Source organism: Rhincodon typus, chromosome 3 (assembly GCF_021869965.1).
Source record: "Rhincodon typus isolate 14 chromosome 3, sRhiTyp1.1, whole genome shotgun sequence".
Taxonomy (NCBI): Eukaryota; Metazoa; Chordata; class Chondrichthyes; order Orectolobiformes; family Rhincodontidae; genus Rhincodon; species Rhincodon typus.
The window spans coordinates 52,138,731-52,158,417 of NC_063334.1; the positions used below are offsets into that span (position 1 = coordinate 52,138,731).

Genomic DNA, 19,687 nt, shown 5'->3' on the forward strand with positions numbered 1-19,687 from the left:
AAGCTTTACACTAAGACATAAAAAGTAAATGCTAGGTGTGCTAGAATAAGAAGGGACACATTATGTTGATCCTTCAAAAATAGTTCGTTTTTCCTTGAGGACTCAAAAGAAACACTGAAATCTGTTTATTACATTATGGCGAAATTTTTTGCCCAGTTTCACTTCTATTTCTTCCATTGTTACACAGGAATTTGCTAGTGAATCTTTCAATGTTTTCAAATAGAAAAAAATTAAGTGTAAATAAAGGCATTTAACAATTTTTGGAAATTTTCAGTGGTATTTATTTTCCATAGTTGCAAACATTTTATGTTATATTTACAAATTCCTGCTATTCAATCCCAGGAGGCAACCTACAATCCACATTTAAATAGTAATTATGGTTGCTAGTTACTCTCATTGAGTGATAATATTTTAATGAAAACTAAGAGTGACTGAATTGTGAAGTCCTCATAAGCATATAAGAATCTTCTGAGCTCCAGCACTTTTCTGCTGCATTCTCTATGTTTGTTGCTACTTAGGAAGTGACTTAGTACTACTCGTTTTGTGCTGTCAATCTGAGGAAGAATATCTAGGAGTCAGAATGTGCATTGATAAGGTTGTTGACTTGCTTGCTGAGCTGGCTTGTTTTCTTTCAGACACTTTGTCACCATGCTAGGTAACATCATTAGTGAGGCCTCACTGATTATTTTTGTGTATTGTTGAATCAGAGAATGATTGGGCCTACTTTTAACATAACAAATAAAACTAATTTCTGTTGCCTCACCAGACATGAATAGCAAGAGTCCTCAGTGTAATATGGCATCATGGTTTGAGCTGCATTTGAAATTCCTTCCAAATTTGCACATGCATCATTTAGCACACATTTTATTCTCCTTCTCCAGTATTACAGTTCTGTCTACCCCAGTGCTGTCAGACATCAACAATAAATCAATTGCAATCTTATTTTCCAAAACATGCAGCAATTTGCAATCCTGGATACCAATTGAAATCTTACAAATCCATCAATCAACCATGGAAAGGACATTGTAATGTATTCTTGTATACCAGGGTGCCATATACTTATGAGGCTTTCGGGAAAGGGCTAATGATTTATTCCATCTATGTGAAATGGGGGTAAAGGGAGACTTGAAAACACATGTTCAGATTAAATGGGGTAGAAAAGGGTCACAGGAAGGGCAAAACTGTAATGCTCATTTTGTTGCAGGAATTTAAAACTATAAATAAACATTCTGCCTTGACTGCAAACCGTTGAACAGCCACAGTATAAACAGCTGTAACCCCAGTACAAAGAAAGAGAGAGAGAAATACAGTGAGAAATAGAGAAAGAGTTTGAGTTTTTGATAGCATAGAAGATGAGAAAGAATAAGAACTGAAAGTCAGTTTGTGAAGGAAAACCAAAAGTTGGATTGGAAATAGGGTAATCGACGGGAGATAGCTGATAGAAGTTAAGAGCAGAAAAGAAGAGAATTGAATGAAAATGTAGAAGATTTTCATTAAAATAGAGTAGACAGGTTTTTCAAAAGTTAAAAAATGAATTAAATAGAAGAATTAAAACACAATAAGGTAAATTGCACTTCTTTACTGTGAATTACCAGCTGCAACTTTGTCTCATTTCACCCCCTTTGAAAGGGTATGTTTGACCTTGTCTCAGTCTCCGCCCAATACATCCTGTGATCTGGACAAGAGATCAGTGATATAACCTTCCTCAAATCTCTCAATTAATGTTATTCAATAATCCCTTCCTGTTGTAAAATAGTCGAATATATACACTCATCAGCTTCGTGACATGGCATCCTAGCTTTATCTGTAAATTTTATTAATGGATTGTAGTAAACACAAACGGGGCCACTAATTGCATCTTGTTGCACTGGGTGATCTAGCAGTTGGTTAATGGCAATACTACTAGAGAATAGAAAAATGGGCTGAAATTAAAGCAATGATGTTGTTCCACGTAACGGCACAAGAAGATTATTTGCATTCTCAGATCACTACTGTGGGCATCGCAAACAGAATGTTCTTCATATGAATATTGCCCAGCAAAAATGAAAGGTTCATTAATACCCTTCTCATCTCGCATGCAATTCATAGCCTTTACACATCTGTGGTAACCTAATATCATTTCTGTATCACTGATTGTAAGAAATAATTCTGAAATAACTGCACAGAGGCAGGTATCCCGTCACCAAGTCACCTTTTATTTTCTTGTGTGCAGGACACTGGCAGTGGCCAGGCAGCTTGGAGTCAGTCTCTGCATTGAGGAGAACCTGAATCCCCTGTTTATATCTAGGAGCAAATTGCTGCAGATGCTGGAATCTCTACTGAAAATAACAAATATTGGAGATCACAAGGGGTCAGACAGCATCCATGGAGAGAGGGCAAGCTAACATTTCGAGTCTAGATGACTCTTCATCAGAACTGATCAGAGTTCTGTTGAAGAGTGATCTAGACTCTCTCTCTTTCTCTCTCTCTCTCCATGGATGCTGACTGACCTGCTCTGACCTCCAGCATTGGTTGTTTTCACTCCTGTTTATATCTGTCAGCCGGCCCAGGTTAACAATCCCAATCAAGGATCACATAGTCAATAAGACCCAATAGGTTTCAATCATTAATAATTCCAACATATTTTGATCATTCCTTAAACCCACCAGTAAACACCACACACCATGCTTATGTATTTATCCCTATGCAACAAACAGCCACCATTACCACTAGTAAATGAGTTAATCGCTTCTGTGCAGGTGAAAAGAAATGTAGGAGGATAAAAAGATTATGTTTTTGTTTATTAAAAAACTTTCCAAATGTAGACCTAATTTCACTGGAATTATGTTATCATGAGATATCAGTTGGGCAGCTATACCTTCATTATGTTTCTTTATGTGCATGCTTATTCAAAATAATGAGAACAAGACTTAGAGCAGTTTTAGTTGATAAAAAAGGCAAAACTTCAGGTTAACTGATGGTTTTGTATAAGCATTTAATACAAAACTTTACACACTTTTCTATTACTCACCCTTACTTGACTAAGAGAGTAGAGGTTTCCATTTGGTCACCAATATAGTTCAAAAAAGAAGCTGTATGGTGGCACGGTGGCTCATTGGTTAGCACTGCTGCCTCACAGCACCAGGGACCTGGGTTTGATTCCACCCTCAGGTGAGTGTCTGTGTGGAGTTTGCACATTCTCCCCATGTCTGCATGGGTTTCTGCTGGGTGCTCCGGTTTCCTCCCACAGTCCAAAGATGTGCAGGCTAGGTGGATTGGCTAGGCTAAATTGCCAAGTTAGGTAGATTAACTGTGGGAAATGTAGGGTTACAGGGAAAGGGTAGGGGGATGGGTCTGGGTGGGATGCTCATCAGAGGGGCAGTGTGGACTTGTTGGGCCAAATGGCCTGTTTCCACACTGTAGGGATTCTATGATTAATTTTTGATATGGACCAATTCTACTATATTATCAATTGATTTTTTTGTGCCGATATATACTTTTCCTATAAGGAAATGTAAGGCATTTTACCGTGTTACAAATGTTATGGGGTACAAAAAGGAAGTTTCAATATTTGAATTTCTGCAATGAAGCACACCACAGAACAAAGTTATTAAACTGTGACAGTTCTCAATCTTTTCTATATCACATTCATGGGAGGATGTGTGTTCATTAGTTGTGCAGGTCTGTAAATATTCAGGTGATAGGCAGTAACTGGTGTTTCACTTGTCCAGCTATAGACACTGACTAAAACTTATGCTATTGGTTATAAGGTCCCTGCTTGTAATCTGTAACTATGCAAATAAATGCTGATAAGAGTGTGTAAGGATTGGCTTCAGTTCAAACCATTACTCTGTGGCTTTCTGCAAGATAACACGATGAACACCACAATAGGAATGTAATTCCCTCTCAGAACATAGACATCATTTTATTGATGAGCTGACACATAAAGGCACAAGTCCAACATCGCTGATAATTTACAAGCAGAAATAAGGCATATTAATGAAAAGAATAGCAAAATAATATCCTAAACACAACTTACATGTCTGTTCAGGTTTATCAGAAATTTTTTGTTTTGGATGGCTCTGTTTTCAGACTTAAATGCTCGATCTTAAATTTGAAATGCGCTAATTTTGCGAAAAATTTGTGAACCTCTGAAGAGTTTTTCAGATTCTGCATTGGTTTAACCAGTGGTCCTTGAAAGGACAGCTGAAGGCTCCTGAAGAAACTGGCAGATCAGTTTTTATTCAACTTACATTAAAAGAAGCCAGGGGACCAGGAATGCTTCACCTGACTGAATGTTCATTCTGTATGCTGCAGCCAGTCAAGTCATTTACCTGCAACATAGACACGCCTGTGGGCCTGCTGTGTGTACAAGTGGAGCAACATTTGAAAGTCCTGAACTACTGAGCTGCATGATGTTGCCCAATTGGCATCATAGTTTGCTAAACATATTCCAATGAGGCCTCATGATCTTAAAAGTGTCACCTTTTGTAATGTGGAAATACAGCATATTAATGGTATTTATTCTACAGTGATCCAATTTTCATTCAATAATAATGTTTTTTTTATTCATTCATTGTACGATGGCATCACTGGCTGGCCCAACATTTATTGCACATCCCTAGTTAACCTGGGAAGGTGCTAGTCAGCTGCCTTTTGAACCTCAGCACTCCATTTTCTGTAGGCTGATCCACAATGCCATTAGGGATGGAGTTCCAGGATTTAACTCAGCAAAACTGACAGAATGGCCATGTGTTTCCAAGTCTGGATGCTGAGTGGCTTGGAGGGAACCTGCAGGTGGTTTCCATGTATCTGCTGCCCTTGACCTTCTAGATAATAGTAGTAATAGATTTGGGGATGCTGTCTTCGGAACCTTGGTTAATTTCTGTAGTGCATCTTGTGCACACTGCTGCCACTGAGTGTTGATGGTGCAGAGACTGAATGTTTATGGTTGTGTTGCCAATCAAGCGGGCTGCTTTATCCTAGACGATGTCAAGATTCTTGAATGTTGTTGGATTTGCATTCATCCAGGCAAGTGGAAAGTATTCTATCCCATACCTGATTTGTGTCTTGTAGATGGTGGACAGGCTTTGGCAAGTCAGGAGGTGAGATACTCACTGCAAGGTGTCTCTTCTCTGATCTGCTCCTTGTCCTCCTTTTAAAGTCTCCCTAATTGCTGTAACTTCCTCTAAACCTGGAGGAAGTACTGAGGGTGGCTGGGGTCTAGAATTTACTCTAGATGGGGAGGACTGCAATGTCCACCATCAACAACACCATTATTTACTCAGTTAGTCTGTTCCTAAAAGACATATCTGTTAAACTGGGTCTGCAGCAGATGGTAAGGGAACCGGCAAGAGGGAAAAACATACTTGAACTTATCCTCACCAAACTGCCAGTCACAGATGCATCTGTCCATGATAATAATGGTAGGAGTGACCATCGCTCAATCTTTGTAGAGATAAAGTCTCATATCTACAACTGACTCTACAACATGTGATAGACTTTGAACAAATCCAGCAACTCAAGTCAGGGCGTGAGGCGCTGTGGGCCATCCGCAGCAGAATCATAACACAATCTGCAACCTCATCTGCAAAAGATATGGCTGAAGATTTTGCAACAATCTTCAACCAGAAGTGCCAAGTGGATGATTTATCTTGTTCTCTTCCAGAGGTCCCTAGCAACACAGATGTCAGTCCTCAGCCAATTTGATTCACTCCATGTGATATCAGAATATGGTTGGACGCACTGGTTACTTTGCACTTGGAGGAAAAGACCATGGGCCCTGACAACATTCCAGCTATGGTACAGAAGGGCTATGCTTGAGAACTTGCCATGCCTCTAGCCAAGCTGTTCCAGAACAGCTACAACACTGGTGTCTACCTAGCAAAATGGAAAATTGCGCAGGTGTGTACTGTACAGAAAAACAGTACAAATCCAACCCACCCAATTACTGCCCCATCAGTCTACTCTTGATCATCAGTGAAGTGATAAAAAATGTCATCGCTAGTGCTCTCAAGCTGCACCTATTCAGCAATAACTTGCTCAGTGATGCCTATTTTGGGGTTCCACCAGGGCCACTCAGCTCCTATCCTCATTATAGCCTTGGTTCAAACTTGGACAAAAGAGCTGAATGCCAGAGGTGAGGTGAGAGTGGCATGGTGGCTTAGTGGTTAGCACTGTTGCCTCACAGCGCCAGGGACCCGAGTTTGATTCCACCCTAGGGCAACTGTCTGTGTGGGGTTTGCACATTCTCCCTGTGTCTGCGTGGATTTCCTCCAGGTGCTCTGGTTTCCTCCCACAGTCCAAAGATGTGCAGGCTAGGTGGATTGGCCATGCTAAATTGCCCGTAGTGTTCAGGGATGTGTAGATTAGGTGGGTTATAGGGGGATGGGTCTGGGTGGAATGCTGTAGGGGTTGGTGTGGACTTGTTGGGCCAAAGGGCCTGTTTCCACACTGTAGGGATTCTATGATTAAGGCTGCATTTGTCCGAGTATAGCAGATGGCATCCGGCGGCGGCAAGTGGGCCCAGCAGCACAGACTGGGAATGGTGGCGTCGGAGGCAAGTTTGCATTCCTGGTGGCATCTGCATCTGGTGCAGATTCGTGGAGGTGGCGGTCGAGGTGGATTTGGGCCCCGTATGAGACCAGGTGGCATCAGCAGCGGCTGTATCAGTGAGGTGGGCCTAAAGTGGACTTATGGCAGCGGCGGAGTCAAGTTTTGGCTGGTGTGGTACTTGGCAGCATCGGTGGCATCTGTATTGGCAAGTTCCATCAAGGACTCATAGTGATTAGGGTGTTGATGGAGGTGAGTTGGCGCTGAAGAGTGGTGACTTCCATTCCAACAGCTCGGCAAAGGAGACTCATGGCCCATGGTGGAGCACTTAACAAGAAAGACCATAACGTTGAACACTTTTTTCTTTATTTCTTCAATTTTCTGCCTTTATATTCTATGTTTTGGTTTATTTTTCTGTGTTTTAAGATGGTGCTGGAGAGTAGCACTACTATACAGCACTTTTCACTGTATCTTGTAACAAAATAAAAGTGACAATGAATGAATCAAATCAAATCAAATCAAGGAGCCCCAACAAAACTGGAATCAATGGGAATCGAGAAAAACTCTCCATTGGTTGCAGTCATACACATTACGAAGGAAGATGGTTGTGGTTGTAGGAGGTCAGTTATCTCAGTTCCAGGACATCTCTGCAGGAATTTTTAAAAGTAGTGTCCTCTGTCCAACCAGCTGCTTAATCAATGACTTTCTGTCCATAGGAACAGGAATTAGGAGCGGGAAGAAGCATTTCAGCCCTTCGAGCCCGCTCTGCCATTCAACATGATCATGGCTGATCTTATCCTGGTCTGTCAGAATTGAGGGTGTTTGCTGATGATTATTAACACTTCAGACCTGACACTCAGTAGCAGCAGTGTACCATTTATAAGATGAACTGCAGAAATTCACTAAGGCTCCTCCCAAACCAATGACCACTATCATCTAGCAGGACAAACTGCAGCAGATACTTGGGAACATAGGTTTCCCTCCCAGCTATTTGGAAATATATCTCTGGTCCTTCACTGTCACTGCATCAACATCCTGAAACTCTGTCCCGAATGGGATTTTGGGTGTACCTACACCAAATGGACTGAGGACAACTAGAGGTCAGCATGGCCAGTGATACCCACATCCCATAAATTATTTTTGAAAAAAAGTTAATCTGGACTTCATAAGGAAGATTTGAACATCCCTACCCCTTTCCACACTGATCCCTGTATCTGAGTGCCAGTAGGCATCATGTTTACCAGTCAGCTGCTAATTGCTGACAATTTTAGAATTAAAATCTTCTAGCCCTCATGTTATTGATGTCAGGACAGTATGTTGCCGACTGTCTAATCTTGCACAAGTCTCACTTCAAATTAATATCAAGTCTAGTGAGTTTGAAACTCAGCGTTAGCTCACACAAATCTATGTTGCATTCAGTTTGGTTCAGGTGAGAAAGTATTTTGGGAAGATAATGATACTATTGTGGAACTTTTGGTGAACCAAAAATTGAAGTCAATCTTCCTTATGTTTATCTGACTGATTCGTGACTTGATGGGCATGCAATATGACAGCACAGAGTTAGTTATGAAACTGATAGAAGTGTGGGTGAAATTAAACTGTCTGTGAAGCTGGCTGTGACAAAAGATGTTGTTATCAAGTGGCTGTACAGATGAGGAAGAGAAAAGGGCTTACAACAAATCTTTGATGAACTGTGGAACCATGAATATAGAAGCCGTTGCTGGAATTTCATTGGTTACATTGGGACAGGTAGGAGTGAAACAATGGAGGCCAGGGGAGATAGTGGAGGAAGACAGCATGATTAACTATATTCAATGCTGCAAAGAGGTGAAGAAGTAATAAATCAGTGCAATCCAGAAGGATATTTGTGTTTTGTAGTTTTTATATAATAAAATCTGAACAACATCTGAAGGGTCTAGGCCTGAAACGTCAGCCTTCCTGCTCCTATGATGCTGCTTGGCCTGCTGTGTTCATCCAGCACTACACCTTGTTATTTTAGAGATTTCAGCTGCTTACTTCAGCTCTTTCACTGCCATACCTGGAGGCAGGGCCTGTTTAAATTTTTGAACCTTTTCTTTGTCCATGATAACTAATGTATGTAGGCACCTACTTCACCGTATTTTGAATTTTAAATTGTCCATCTTCTTAATTTTTACAGATTTTGCATCTTTTCTTCTCACATGCTCTCTTTGGCAACACATATTCTAAAATTGAAACAATACAGAGAAGATTTGCATGGCCTCTGCACAAGGATGACACACAAATTTATGAGTATTTATCCTTTTTCTCACTCAACAGCAGTGATTCAGAGTGTGGTTCATCCTAATGCTGCCTGACGCGAGGCCATCATGCCTCAAATGATTGCAGAAATCAAAGATTCATGCTAACAGCAAGAAGAAAAGGTAAAGAATCTGTGAAAATTAGGAAGCATATTTTTGGTGGCTTTGATCAATGTAATCTCAATTTGTGGATAGGATGGTGTCATATGAGAGAGTGTATTGGAAGTTGAAGATGTATTCAAGGTATTTGAACACAAGGGTGAAGTCAATTGTTGTCAGACATGATGAAGACCAATTTTCAGGATTATAGTATGAAAGTTAGGGTAGCAAAGTAAATTGGACAGCTTGTTCAAAGAGTCAACATAGGCATAACTGGTTAACCAGTCTTCTTCTGTGCTGTATGATTCGATGCAGCTTTATGTTGTAGAAGAAGGAGTAGCGGAGTTTTGCAGCAACAGGTGATGAAGATCAAGCCCTGTACGCTTCATGCCAACTTGTGTTCTGTGCAATCTCTTGAGCGTTTATAGCACCTGTGCCAAATTAATGATAATTTATGCCAACCCCATCCCCAACCCACCCTTTTCCCTTACACCTACTATGCCAAGCTACCCAGCATCAATTATGGAAGACCTCAGGACTCACACTGAGATTAAATAGTATAAGACTCTACATGTTGATTTTAGACTTCGCTCTTTTGAAATAAACACTTTCATTCAAGCCCATTTGGTACATTTACATTCCTTCCTTATTAGGCCATATTTTTTAAAGAGTGACAATTTAATGCAGCTAAAGACTGCAGCATTTCTGACAGCAGATTCCAAAGAAGACACAGTTAATGAGCCAGAAACATATTCACATTCTGACAGGTGCTTTATAATGTAGAACATTTAGGGTAGGCAAACCATGCTCCCCTTATCACATTAGTTAGTGCTGTATTTTGTAATTTAAAGTCCAGAATCAAAGACAGTCACTTTGACAGGTTCTGTGAAAGGTTAAGTGCACATGGTTAGCATTCCAAGAGAGTAGAGTGCTGGTGGGTGATGGGTTGGGTACCAAGTAAGTTGGATGCCAGGAGTGTAGGATGCGAAATAGGTATAGCGTCTGTGCCAGGTGGGTAGAGTGTCAGGTAAGAAGAGTTTCCAAGGCAGGTAATTGAAGGAGTGTTTAAGGTAGATTGAGATGGGTAGGAGATACTGGATCCTGTGGAAGGGTTTACGGAGGTGGGGGGAATGCAAATGAAATTGGGTTGTCAGGTTCTGGAGGTGGGGGCATAGGGGTCAGGCCCAATGCCAGAACAAAGCAGTTGGGTCTTGCAGTTTGGGGGAGTAGTGTGGTTGTTGTGTAGCAGAGTGGGAAATTGTGATGTCAGATTTGGCAGTGAAGGTGGGGAGATGAGTCCTGGTGGTGGAGTGGGGTGTCAGTCTGAAGACAGTGGGTTTTGGATCCCAAATGTGGCAAAAGATGACATGACTGGGGCGGAGGGGGAATCAGTGTGTAAGATATCTGGCAGAAGTAAAATTGTGCGTGTGTGTGTGTGTGGGGAGGTAAGTCGAGGATCAGTTGACATTGCCTACTGGAATCTTCAATTTCCCAGGCAATTCCTTCAGAGTCCGCTGCAATGTGATTTTGCAGGCTCCCTTGTGCAATTCCCAGCTATACTTCAAAAACAATTATCTGGCCATCAAAAATTTACTTCAAGTGACTGGTCATTTTTAATTATAAATGTTGGAATTCGTCATTGTCCCACTTAAAAGAATCTAACTACTTGTTGCTGTTGTTCAAAGTGAAATGGCAGGCACCCTACTGTGATAATAAATGTTGTGAAATCAGAGATGCAGCACTAATTCAGTAATGAAAACTCTCTTGATGTATGTCAGAGAAGAGAATGAAATGATTGTTTTTAATACACCAGAGTTTTTTTCAAAGATTTAAAAGGTGGGATTTTCAAAAGCGATAACAACTTGAGAGATCTCTTTTACATGAACATTTGACAATTCCTCGATGCTTCTGACAATTCCCCTTGACAGGCTCTTTTGTCACTTGGTTGAGACAGGTCTGCTGAAAGTTCCAATGAGCTTGACAGTTAATGAGTCTATGCGCTTTGTACACACATGCATAACCACTTTTAACAATACCGAATGAGTAACTTACTTATCTAAAGCATATCTGATTCTCAAAGTGATTCCAAAAACTTTGGACCTGATCCTACCAGACCTAATTGATGTATTTCCTGTTCCAGGCACCCAGGCCAAAATCATAAAAGATTAGAGGCAGCTGCTGATTTATAGACGCAACAGACTGAAAAATTGGCATGTGTGAAAGACAGCCTTCCCACATTCCTACCTCTATGAAAATTGAAAACCAAATCTCTGAGTTTTGGCCATGTCCACCATTTTCACCATGACAGAGAGCCTTTCTGACTTCTCAAAAATCCAGGTATTAGAGTCAATTATATCATTATGTTTAGTTAATGTAACTTTTGGAGAGGCATCCAATCACTGACATTGTTCTACATGGTCTTCCCTATCTTCCTGAAAATAGAGGACTGAACAAATAACAGTTTTATTAGGTTTAAAGAATCCAGCTCCTTCATACCATTTTTAAAGAGCATATTGTGCTTTTACCTTAAAAATAGTGTTAGTGTGCGCAAAAGAAGCATCTGTGGGAAATAATCTGAGAAGGCAGATTACGTGTAATGTGGATTTGACACGAATACTACTAATTTGGCACTCAACATTCCAGCTATTGCTGTCTCTTAAGCACACACACATAGACATGAGTTCAACAGCAGGAAGAATACCTCAGCAATGCTACCAAAGGTAATAATGATAGTACACCCAGAAGTACTCTAACTCCAAGGATTTTGCACAAGACAGTATGACAAGGAGAATGAACAGAGGGACATAGAGCAGGACAAATTGCTGGAAAAGTGAGTGGAAACTTTCATTCTATAAAAACTTTCACATACCAAGATCTACTTCTGGCCACGTAGACTGGTGTTAAGCAATTCAAACTCACTTTAACTGGCTGCTTACCTCATATAAGCATCATCCACCTCTTGAGGTGTATTGACACTCAGCTGAACATTTAATGCTGGCTTAATTTAGCAATTAATATCAAGGTGAATTTTGGGAACAATTATGTTTAGTTTGTGATAAACTTACATATCCTAGAAACAGGTAGGATTTGAGTTTTAGCCTCCATCATGATTGGGAAGAGAGCAGGGCCAGCATGGAATTTCATGCTGGAAAAGTTTAGTGGGTCTGGCAGCATCTGCAAAGAAAAGTTAGAATTAAGGATCAGGTCCCCTGACCCTTCCTCTGAGGAAGGGTTACCGGATTTGATACGTTTACTCTGATTTTTCTTTACAGATGATGCCAGACCTGCTGAGCTTTTCCAGCAACTTCTGTTTTTGTTCCTGATTTACAGCATCCACAATTCTTTCAGTTTTTATGGAATTTCATGCCGCAGGTTTGCATGTTGATTACTTGATTTCATCCTGCACCCAAGTCATTTTCCTGGAGGCAGGATTGGGGTGTAGCAGGGTTGCCAACCCAGAAGCGACAGGAAGCTTACTAAACCATTCAAGGCCCTATTCTGGATTGTTAACAGAGTACAACTGGGATTTTCCAGTTGCCCTTCAGATCCCTGCAGGTGGCAGGAGACGTTCAGCTGTCTGAAGATAACTTCCATGAGGCAGACTGGGTGCAGGGGGAGAAGTGATAGAATGGAACAAATCTCCAGGGAGCCTTTGAAGTTCTTTCCATCTACTTGGGTTCAGCAGTCACTGCAGGAGACCCTGTGGAGGGGACTCCTCTCTCTATCACCTCTGCCCACCCCCTCAGTGATGGTCCGGCTGCAAAGAGCCATTTCCTATTTCAAAGGTGAATAGTTAGAGGACCCCTTGAAGTGAACCCTTGAAGACTCCATTTGAAGTGCTGCCTCTTGCTCACACTAACCTGCAAAAGCCTCTATTGGTCTCCAATTTCAGGAGCCTTCCTACCGCCTTTAGTTAGATGGCAAGCCGTGGCTAATTGGCCTAATCAGGGAAAATTACAATGAGTGACTGTTTCCCACATCATGTGGGCTTCTGAACCCCATTACAGCCTGACAGTAGGGTTCAGGAGCCCACTGGGAAAATCACAACATATGTACAGCAAACTATTAACCATATTAATTTTCAGGAATGTTGTGCATTTTGTCTTGGCATAAGGAATCTCCTGCCAATTAAATCAGAAACCAATGACTTATTGTTCCTGTAATTATATGTTGTAGTTAATCATGGCTGACAATTAACTTCTTGCCCTTCCTGAATTAAAAGTCACAGTTTAAGTCAACAAGATTTTATAACAAGGTATCCTAAGGAGGATAATGGGTTAATAGAAAATGAGATGAAATGCCAGCTTTCTAAATGTTACAAATCTAAGTATAAGTATTTTGGAAAACTAAACCTTCAGGAAGTTCAGTTCTGCTGTGAATGTATTTGAATATATTCTCATGTGTTTCAACATGCTTTCATTACAAATGTGTATAGCACCAGCTCAGAATGGTTTATACTGTACTTCAGAAAAATGTCACTTTGTGACAGATATTTTCCTCTGTTTCACTTCCAACTAAAGAAAAACATATAGAAGTCTATACATAAGCAGCATTTTATCAAATCTCTGTTTTCATAAAGCATTTACTGGTTGATCTGGAGAACTGGAGGTGACACTTGAGCTTCCTGTGTGTGTACAGTCCTGTTGACAATTCTGTTTTCTTTGGAGAATGTCCAGGTCCTATGATAATTAAGGTACTATAAAGTTACAGAAACAAATTGCAGAGTGATTAATTTGTATAGTTGAACTGTGCATGGTTCATCAGTGTGAAAAAGAAACTACGACTTGGCAGACTGGAAACAAAATCTGATTTTATCCAACTTCAAATCTTATGAAGTTAATTCTTAAAAAAAACTTCTCAAAATGAAAGTTAAAGCATTATGAATTTCTCACTTCGCCTCCTTAGCAGAAGATCAGTAGAAATCCTATGGGAGTACCCTGAGGAATTTCCTGCTAAAGATTTCTCAGAGACAATTATAATTGAGTATTTTGAGGTCAATTTGTGGCTCTGTGTGGGGTCAAGGAGCAATCCAGTCACCTGTCTGATAACCCTGGCACGATGCCCATGGGCAATCTGAAAGCTGGGGCCTCATTTACATTTAAGAGAGCTCAATTAGGAGCATGGAACTAGTGTCAGCAGAATGCTCATTAATCAGGAAGATCAGAAAACCTGAGGGCTTTTCTGTAGAGGTGATATGAGTTTTATCAGCAAGATGGTATCATTAGATTTAGGCCAGTCGTCAAGGCGTTAGCAGGAATAGAAGGGACATTGGCTTCCTATGTATACCATAGGATTCCTATTAGCATATTGGAATTAGAAAAGTTGTCAATTAGAGGATCATCCTCAATCAGATGATACTCATCAAGACGCTGCCCAATATTCAGTATTAAATGTATTAACTGGGGCATAATTGACAAACAAACCGCACTCTCAGTGCCATTGACCATTCAATGTTATAGTGTGTGGCATCCATTATCTGAATATCAGGGAAGACTTCTTGGGTGCTGCTGGATATGGCTATATTAGAAGATGGCAATTCTCCCAGTGGAGGTGCACTGCAGCCTTCTTTGACCAATTTGAACAGCTCATATTCAGAGGAAGGTGCAGGAATGAAATGTTCAGCATCATTTCACCTCTAAGCCTGGCCGAGCGGTTGATGAGTATCCTGGGCACATAGTCCTTTCATGTCAACAGTAGTATGCAGCCTCAGGCTCCAGAGCTGGTATGATTGTTGGAGTTTAAATACCTGGAGGCTGTCTTGAATTTCTGACATTGCACTCACCTTGTCAGAGTAAATAAGGTAATTGAACCTCTTCCTGTACTGGACTCAGCTTTTGGAGACCACACTCTGCTCACCATCAGTGACCTCAATCCAATATGTTTGGTGCAACTTCTGACCAACTCCATTCCCATCCCAAAATGCACTTCAGCAAATTAGCAGCACTCCCAGGGAACATTGCTGTGACTTCCTTGCATTGGGAGCAGATACAGGAAAAATCCTGATGCACTTCCCATCCCCAAAGTAAAATCAGGCCAAGATTGACTGAGCATTTGGATGACTGTGAACTTATCAAAGAGGATCAATTGTATTTATGAAGCCTGGGTCGTGGCTTCCTAATCAAGTTAAATCTTTTTGAGGAGGTGATTAGAATGGAGGATTCTTTAGAAATTATTTGAATAGTCTTTCAAAATGTATTAGATACATTTTAAACAACTAATTATTACCAAAATGCAGTATCCAGTGTCATGACAGTGGATTACAGAGTACTTATGGCCATATTGAACTTATAATTCCAGCATATGCTTTTTTAAAAGAGGACCACTGCAGCCAAATGATGACTAGGAATGTAAATTCAGTGACTGTCTGGCAGAGCCATGTGTGGACCCATGGAATGTAATGCCTGTACAGAGTCTCGGAGACTTCAAACAGAAAGATCAAAAAGTAAGAGAAGATGAGAGGCAGACTGCCCAATCCCTTTCAGCAGATCCTATTCTGCAGATAGCTTTTTGCTTCACCCTGCAGGGATATTAAAGAGAAAAGAGTTAAAAACTGATTGTAACTATTGGACTCTGTGTGTTAGTTGCCTGATGTACTAAGGTGCAAAGTTAAACTTATGACAAGGCTTGCTGACTGGGTGAGAGATCTGCAACAGTGTATGAATGAATAGAATATTCTCTGATTGGCAAGCTATGACAAGTGTGGTCCAGCTTTTGATCTTACATTTTTATGAGTTTAATGGCGAGATAGAGCATTAGTCATCTAAGTTTTTACATCACGCTAATTTAGGAGATACCATTAAATTGCGTGCAATTTTGCAAAAAGTTACAAAGAACATAGATGTTGCAGATGGTCAAAAGTATTGCAGATAGAGTTCAATATAGAAAAGTGTGAGGTAGTGAAAGTGTTTCCTCCTGTGGGACAGCCTAAAACTAGGGGTCAATGTTCAAAAATAAGGGGTCATCTTATTATTAAACAGATGGGGATTCTTTTCTCTCTCAAAGAGGATTGTGAGTCTTTGAAGCTTTGAAAAGGCAGTGGAGAAAAAGACATTGAATATTATTAAGGCAGAGGTGAATGGGTTCTTGGTAAGCAACAGATTATTGGAGACAGATGGAAATGTGGATTTGAGGTTATAATCAAATCAGACATGATCTTCTTAAATGGTAGATCAGGTCTGAGGGGCTGAGTAGCCTACACCTATTCCTTGTTCGTATATTCATATGTAGGTTGAGCAATTTTGATTCAGGAAAGAGAAATTGAAATATATTCTTAATTTTTAGTGAATAGGAGCTGGGGTGGGGTGCAAGTAAACTTACGCGTCTATACACAAATTTCAATCAAAGAAAAAAATCTAACAGAATGTTATCTTTTATCACATGAAAGTTGGAATTCAAAAGTAAGGAAATGATAATTGGCTTATATTTCCTTGAGTTTAGAAAGCTGAGGAGTGAGCTAATTGAGATCTTTAACATGATAAAGGGATCTGAACGCTAGATACAGAAAAACATTTCCTCTGGTCAAGGAATCCAATTTGAGCTAGGGCACTTAGAAATGAAATCAGGAAGCAATTGTTTCAAAGTAGAAACCTAAAACTTTCTTCCACAGAATGCTGTACTATCAATTAGTTTGGGCACATGGCTCATGGTATTTGTCTCTCTCACAGCTGTAAGAAAATGGAAGGGCTCCAATTACTAAAATCGTGATTTGACTTTTGTGGACTGGGGGAGTTGGAGAGGATGTTGGGGTGAGTTTACCAGCATTAGGGCCCTGAATGGTTTCATGCTTGAACCTCAGGAGTGAAACAACGAGCAGATGAATGTTTGGGGATTCATCCACAATTCCAGTGTACTCTTGGTAGAAAGGATGCTGAAAGACTGGAATAAAGCCATCAACTGACAAATTCGCCACTAAAGTGTCTGACCCATTTTATTCGATAATTTGGTTTTCCACATCTCTGAAGGGAACTTATTAAATGAATATTGAGAAGTTAATTTAAACAACATAGAATTCCTACAGTGTGGAAGCAGGACATTTGGCCCATCAAGTCCCTATGGACTCTCCAAAGAGCAACACACTCTGACACACCCCATCCAAGCCATGCATTTCCCATGGCTAATCCATGTAGTCTGTGCGTCTTTCGACTGTGGGAGGAAACCACAGCATGCAGAGGAAACCCACACAGACAGGGAGAACATACAAGGTCCACATTGATAATCGTCCAAGGATAGAATGAACCCAGGTCCCTGGTGCTGTGAGGCAGTAATGCTGACCATTCAGCCACCATGCCACCCAATATCTATTTTAGAGTGTGAACAGTTAGCTTATGGAATAATAAAGCATCACTTGGTCCAGTGGAGCTTTAAGCATTCAAATTAAATAGACAAATGTCTGACTCAAAGAATTAGAGAGATATGCAGATCGTATTAAACGTGACGGATTAAATTAATGACTGATTTGTCTGCAACAATCTAAACTTATATGGCCATGTAGACAAGCTAAATGGTCTTTTCGCATATACTTAGGTAACTTTATCTTTGAAGAATGATGTGTTTTCTTCACAAGTTTATTTTACATTATTTTCCTCTCACTGAGAGCTGCCAGCCAGACAATGGACAGAAGCTCATCTGTACTCAGCAGCAACACTAGAGAGGCAGTGGCTGTTGTAGTATGACATGAATCTGAGACCTTTGATTAAAGGGGCACACAAGCACAAGAGAGTGATGATGCAAAGGGCACACAGGGAAGGGGAGAAGACGTTCAGCACCAAGGTAGCTTTCAGTGCTCCCACCAACCCCTGTCTTCCTGCTACTGGTGCTGCTGGTTCCTTAAATCAGGTACTGAGTGCCTTTGAACATGTGATATAGAACACTGACTCCACCCAGACAGCCAGGGTTTGATTGTTGTTCTCGCTGCATGGAGAGCACTCACCTCACCTCCACTGGATTAATGTCAATGGCTGTGGGATGAAATTTGGGACCTTAATTGGTGACGGGATGGGGAGGTCCTCCATTGGTGTTACTGCCTGGACTTAATCAGATGGCGGCAAGAAACTGGAGGTGTCCACACCAGGCACCTTCCAGCCTGATTAAATACTCCCTTTCTACCAAATTCACCACATAGACAGCATAAGATTTTGCATCTACAATGGGATTTGCCCAATTTTATTTGCATTCAGGAACTCATGACAGTACCTCACCTATGATGTTTTACAAGATTAAATAAATTCTTCTAGGTACCCTATTAGAAGGTAAGGAACTGCGACCCCCCCACCCCCCCACCAACCATGATAACAGTTATAGTGCTCTATATCCTGATATTTCATTGTCAATAAGTGCCACTAAAATCTTATCAACCTCTGAGAATAGACTTAAGGACTGTAAAAAGATGAACCATCTTCCACCAGTGTTTGGTCAGCAGAAGGAAACCAAAGACAATAAGACCTCAGGCACATAGCCACCAAGTAAGAAGTGTGCAGCTCATATGAGGAAAACTAAGAAATACATCATAAGGTCTGATATCCACTCTGCAGATTAGTGACCTGGTGGCAGCATTCTCGTATTCTCAACATCTGGAAACAAACTCCCTGTACCTACAGATGCAAAGCAGTACTTAATCGCAATACAAGTATAGACCATTGTGAAAAACAAGTAGGAGGACAAGTAATCTAGAATTTTTATGCTGGTTAGCAAGGCATAACTGTGGGTGGTTTTACTGCAACATAGTTATCGAATGTGTTTATTATATGTGCACAGTACACATCCTCTTGAGATAAACAGTTACAAATTCTTCTGGGCCTCAAAAGGAGAAGCAAGATTTAGCTAAAGGCTAATTTGTGCTGAGGTTATTTTGCAATAGCTATCATAAAGGAGATAATATCTATAAACCATGTCTTAAAAATATAAAAATATATAAACAATCCAAAGATATTGGAAATAAAATCTAAATTGCAAAAAAGAAATTTGACCAAATTTTACTTTATAACTTGCTATTTATAAATAATAGATGACGTTACACCTTGGTTGAAGTAAAACCTATGTCCATTAAAATGTGACTGAAATAATAGATAAATGATTTTCACACCTCATCATTTGCATACAGTTAAAGAAATTGGAGGTCAATAAGATACCTTAAGAGTTATAAAGTCACAACGAAGTTGGAATTAACTTCAGGAGACTTGTAACTAAGCATTTGCAGGTTATACAATTAAAATTAATGATAATGAACAGAAAAGTGAAGGATCTTGGTCTGGACTATGATTTCCCCAAGGAAAATCATAAGAAATTGGTTTGGTGAAGGGATTTTTTTAATCATACTTAATGATTTTTTTATTTTCATGCACCTCCTCCATGACGGTATTGCAAATATACCATAAAAGATGCCTGGCAGTTAAGTACAAGGCAGTAATTCAATCAAGTGGTCTTGATGACATTTTGAACAATGTGAGAATAGCTTGAGCTGTTTATGAATGTTAACAGAACTCTAAGTATAAATGACTGCTTTAGACTAACTGCCAACTATTTGTTATTCTTTGTAGTTCAGATAGTGTGTAGCTTGCTTGAGGGCCCTTATGATGCAGCAATAGTGTCCCTACCTCTGGCCTAGGTAGGCCCAGGTTCAAGGTCCAACTATTCCAGAGGTGTGTAATAACACTCCTGAACAGCTTGATTAAAAACTGCCTAAAGGGGTAAACACTTAAGTATTGATCTTGAACTAAGATTTTTCTGGTGGGATGTAATGGGGCATGCAGAATGCCACGACAGTGATAGTATAAGATTTA

The 19,687-nt window shown here is 40.3% G+C and overlaps 1 non-coding gene across 1 annotated transcript; it reads left to right on the forward strand.

The window, feature by feature from the left end:
- Nucleotides 1–8,711: 8,711 nt before the first annotated feature.
- LOC125482858 lies at nucleotides 8,712–8,818 on the forward strand. The gene has a single exon (XR_007261831.1). It is a non-coding gene; the product is annotated as a U6 spliceosomal RNA (small nuclear RNA).
- Nucleotides 8,819–19,687: the final 10,869 nt, after the last annotated feature.